A 5721-nucleotide genomic window follows, 5' to 3' on the forward strand; every position below is an offset into this window, starting at 1 on the left:
GGATGGTCTCGATCTCCTGACCTCGTGATCCGCCCGTCTCGGCCTCCCAAAGTGCTGGGATTACAGGCTTGAGCCACTGCGCCCGGCCTATTTATTTCTTAAGATTAAGAAATTATATCTAAAATGCCTCTCACGTCTGTCTTGTTTTTAAACAAGAGAGGCATAAGCCATCTTTATTTTCTTCCCATGTTCACTTCAACATTCTGCTGAAGATATTTTGAAAATATAATTATTTAATAATAATTTTAATTTGTATTCATGCTGTTTTGATTTTTGGGTGATCTGATGATCATCATGTGACAAAACATCCTCTTAAAATCTGCACATTCTGTTTTGCTTTTTCAGCCTTCCTCTTCATAAACTGATGGAACCCATGACTAGCTACTTTTGTCTGCTTCAAAAAGTAGCGTAAGCTACAGTTATATAAACGTTTATCACTGGAGTGTATATTCATCTGTCCAAATTATATCTTATTCTGTGCATTTAATTACTCATAACTTAGTAAAATTGAGACCTAGCTAATGTCCTATGTAGACAAAGCGATCTACTTAAAATGACTGAAAACATCTTTTTGAGTGGTTGACATTCTAAATAATTTGCAATAACAGATTATTATAAACTATCACTGACTTCTTAATATTTCTTTGTTTGAATCATTTTCTCTGTCTCTCCCCATCCAAAAAATAGATCATCAATGAAAAATTAACCCCCATTAATTCTCTATATTTGAGATCTTGGTCATTTATCCAGGTCATAACAGGGGTAATAAACACCACCACTATGCCATAAATTATAATCTTATATCATACAGAACAAATCCCACAAATATTATAGATTTATTGTCCTAGGAAGAAATGTTATAGTTATCACTTAACATTATTCAGTAATTTTAATTAATTCTAGAACACAGTGAAACCACATTCAAATTTTATGACAATTATGAAAATGATAGTAATCTATTGTCAAATTATTGTTTTCATAATATTGATAAAATTAACATACATATTATTCAGTCCGTGCCCATCTAGGAGGTTATTTCCACACTTAATCTCCCAATACGTTGTTTAAATAAATCTTTATCAAGTCCTGCTTGCTATGAAAAGTGTGGAAATAAAGACATGATTTGAAATTTTAGTTCTACTTAATTGAAGAGAAAAATCTTTATTAGACACTTGTAGTTGGACGTTTATGAATTGGCTTTTGTGACTGTGATTAGAAATTGCCAGAAAAATCAAACTCTTGCTACTTGGAACTCAGTCCCAAACTCTCTGAGTATGAGTACAGGCATTCCATCCATTCCATGGCTCCAAAACCAAACAAAAATGCAGGAAGCAAAAAATGAGCCTTTGTGAAATTATTATCAATAGATACTATAGTGTCTTTGAGGAAAAAGAGTTTAAAACTCAAGCTGGGAAGGGGAATTAGTGTCCTGAATATGTAATGAACTAGGAAACAACGCAAATGTACTTAAAATGCGTGTTGTAACACTTGATTAAATTGTTCTTAAGGAGATTCAGGTTTAAGAGTTTGATTAATAGTAATTAATAGTATAAGAGGAATTTATAAAACTGCCTATGTATTTTGCTATTTGGGAATAAATAAAACTTTTGTATTTCATGGAAAATACTGATAATTGAAAATGTTATTTCTATAAAAAATCTGTATATATACATTTTAATTTTAAAATATGAATTAAATATTCTTTAGAGATATTCAATATGAATATTATTTAAAAAATGAAGGGGCATTTAAAAATTATTAATAATGGTAAACATTAACTTGAACCAAGTTGTCCAATTAATTTAGCCAAAACAGATAGCAACAGAAAGAACATCCAAATAGCTTTTTTGGGCTTGGAAAGATAACCCAGCCAGATGGATTTTATAACCAGTGTTATGGTTGTAATTGTCCTTATTAAATTGAAATGAGAATTTTGTCTTTTAAGAAATAAGAAAGAAAACTTTTTTATAAGGCAAAAATTCTGTCCTGTCTTGTTCTTTAGAACTGGCTCATATTTCTCTCTCTTCTCCCATATAACTCATTATTCTTGAGAACTAATTTTTCAACTGGATGGACATGTAGGAAAAGCAGCTTTCATCAAGTTTGATGAACAGCTGTAAAACTCAGCTATTTAACAGCAATTATGAACAGTAGAAATTAGAAAGATCCCCTGCCCAACTGCAAAAACACTCAGGCACTTTTTATTTGATTTTTCTAACTCTAAACACAATGAAGACTGGTTAAACAGATGTAATCAAAATATTCAGGCATCATCCTCATATGCCAAACCCATCAAGATGGACCTGATGATCATGGATTCCCTTTTCTGTTCTATATGCTCAGGAGATTGGAAAACCCTGCCAAATGCCTCTATTATGCTTTGGGATCTTGGACAATGACTGAAAGGTTTGCAAAGCATCTCAAAAACAATATGGGTCCAGAAGTTGTTTATTTCTATAATTATATGGCATAAAATAATAAACCATTTGTTTATCGTTTTTAAACAAAATAATCTAAGAAGAAATGTGGAAAGAATACATTACCTGATCTTTCATTGTCTTCCCTAAGTCTTTTACATCTTTCATGTTAATGGCATTCTTTCCTCCTTTTCCTTTCCCTTCTTCTTGTTTTCTTTTGAACAAACATTTCTTACAGATACAAAAGCAGCAGGTCAGGACTAAAAGGACTGCGACTATGGCTATTGCGATTAAGGCCCACGGTGGCACTGAAAGAAAGAAATACACAGAGAGCACTAGTCATACAACATACAACACTTAGATGTGCAAAACCTTTTAACTCATGGGCTATAAAGATATTCAGTTTTTCATTTGCATTTTTGAGCACCCATTATGCTACAGGTACACTATTCCTCAGTACTTTATCCACGTTGTTGTCTCCACTGAGTGTATTGTTTCCTTTCTTTCCCACTTTGCCCTTCCAGATATAACAAATATCATCTCCTTCCTATTACTTTTCTTGACTCTCCAAGCTAGATTTCTAGAAACACATCTCTTCACTTATTCAGAGCCAAGCTTTGGAGTTCGGCCATTGAGTTTAAATCCTGGCTCCACTATTTACTAGCTGTGTGATCTTGGGCAAGTCATCTAACCTCTCTCTGTCTCACTTTCCTCATCTCTAAAGTGGAAGTAAATTGGTAGGTACCCCAAAGATCTTTCTGAGTATTAAATAATAAGATGCAGTGCCTGGCACATGGCAAAAGCTTAATAAATGGCAGCTGCTATTACTCATCTATAAAATACTAGTATGTTCTGGCATGGTGGGGGACAGATATTAGTCATATATGTAGAACAACAAATGTAAAATCATAACAATAGTGAAGGTTAAGAAGAAGTACTTGGTGATTTGAAAATCAATCATGGGGAAATGCATGCACTGAGTTTCTCTAGATGTGGGTGATGCTCATGCGTTTGGTGGCTCTTAACCCAGGTTTAGATTTTTTTTTTTTTGAGACAGAGTCTCGCTCTGTTGCCAGGCTGGAGTGTAGTGGCATGATCTTGGCTCACTGCAACCTCTGCCTCCTGGGTTCAGGCGGTTCCCCTGCCTCAGTGTTCTGAGTAGCTGGAACTTCAGGCATATGCCACCATGCCCAGCTAATTTATATATATTTTTTTAGTAGAGACGAGGTTTCACCATGTTGACCAGGATGGTCTCGATCTCTTGACCTTGTGATCCGCCTGACTTGGCCTCCCAAAGTGCTGGGATTACAGGTGTGAACCACGGCACCTGACCAAAGTTAGCTATCATTTCTTTACAGTCAAGGCATTGTGGGTAAGGTAAAGAGCTCAGGACATATGAAAAAACATAAACTACTCACACAAATAAATGTGTAAAAAGCAAGATGAGTACACTGAGGGGAGTTTAGTGAAAATGCAAAGGGAATGAGAGGAGGAAGGATGATTTTTAGATAAGAGGAGAGGCCTAGGTTTACAGGCTGTTTAAAATAATAGAACATATATACATAAATATACTCAAATAAACATTTAGTTTTCTATTACAGTTGTCCCTCTGCTTAGAGTTGGTATATTTTCTTATTTGGTATGCCTTACATTATGTGCTTATAAAAAATAAGGTGACGTGGAAACATTTATGATTTCGGTTAGGTTGGAAGGGAAGTACTCATAAAACAAATCACAGCTATTGAGATTAATCAGAAGTAATTTTATTTGTCTGTTGTAAGAAAAAATGATACAGGGCACTGAAATGATAAGAGAAAGCCAAATAAACATTACTAGAACCAGTGATTGCTGAACACCAGTCAGGAGTACTTTGATAAAGTAAAACACTTAAAATTAACCTCTCTTCAAAATCGAGAAAATCTACTCTCTTTGCTTTTCCTCTGCATTTAGTATTATTGTGCAGAATACTTACTATGCATGTTATTCCAGCTTATGACTGGATACTAGATGTTAACCTAAGGACGTAAAACTACAACTTTTGAAATTGTGTTTTCTACCAAAGAAATACTTATGTGAAAGTTACAGAAAAACCCACACCTAAAGACGTTTTCTTCCAGTTCTTTAAACTTATTAAGCAATGTAAAGATTAAAAAAGTAAATTATTTTATGTAACCAATGATATCATTCATAATACTTCATTTAAAAACATCTATCTCCCTTGATCTAGCTAAAATCCTGTCATGCATGAACAAGAGAGTGTACGTATCCATTGCAGGAAAGATGGCATTCATAATGACCCTTCATTTTGAACCTCATAAATTATTCTCCCAGTTGGACTTGTGTGGTGATAATCGCTCAGAGAGCTACATAAAAGTCTCTTAAATTATACAAGACAAGACAAAGACGACTTGACAAGTTCACAAAAAGAAAACAGTGAAAGCAAAGGAACATTATTTAATCAAAGGGAGTTAAAGAGCTAGGAACATGAGATTACAGGAAGAAATGTGAAATAATGCAACTTGAAGGGAATTTATAACCACTGGACAACTTTTATTTTATGGCTTTTATTTCTTAAAGCACTGCTATCTTTTAGATTTGCCTTCAGTTTGAATAACTTTAAGTTGGAATATGCTATGTTAAATATAATGAAATTAACAGAATTTTCTTCACAATGTATTGGCACCTTTAGATAGATAAAATAAAAAAATGCTTAAAGTTATCATTTTGTATAGCTATAGGATAGCTTGACTCATTAGTCGTATATCATGTAAAGAAACAGCCATTTTTAGTAAATAGAGTACTGGGATGCTCATGTTAAAATGTTATTTCATTGCGTAGAGTAACCAAATATTTAAAATTTGTCAAGTTTACTAAGAAACAACACCCACAGTATTATTCATCTGCAGTATTTCTAGAAACGTGTCTCAGTATTGGTCAGCAAATCTTCTGGAATATATTTTGGATAAGGCTAAAAGTTTATGGAAGACCCACCTACCTGTTATGGCCCAGCAATTGGGCTACAGTTACAGATACATTATCTTATTTAGTCTTTGCAGCAGTTTTGTTTAGTATCACTTCAGTTTTACAGAGGAAAAACTCTATAGGTTGAATAGTTTGAGAAATTCAAATTTATCTTTAGGTTGTTAGGTTAAAATGTGAATATTAAAATGTATACAGAGAAAAAAATTTGTATCTAGGTTTAAAATCTCTTTAATAGAACATGTTAAATTAAAAAATTCAGTGAAGCAAATAACAGCATAAAATGCAGTGATTTTTTTAAATATATAAGGGTTTCAGTCAAACA

The 5721-nt window shown here is 33.4% G+C and overlaps 1 pseudogene; it reads right to left on the bottom strand.

Annotated features, from left to right (window-relative positions):
* LOC108529943 (synaptotagmin-1-like) overlaps window positions 1–5721 on the bottom strand; it is a 261041-nt pseudogene that overhangs the window by 2965 nt on the left and 252355 nt on the right.

The sequence above is a fragment of the Rhinopithecus bieti genome, unplaced genomic scaffold (genome assembly GCF_001698545.2).
Source record: "Rhinopithecus bieti isolate Rb0 unplaced genomic scaffold, ASM169854v2 scaffold_5476, whole genome shotgun sequence".
Taxonomy (NCBI): domain Eukaryota; kingdom Metazoa; phylum Chordata; class Mammalia; order Primates; family Cercopithecidae; genus Rhinopithecus; species Rhinopithecus bieti.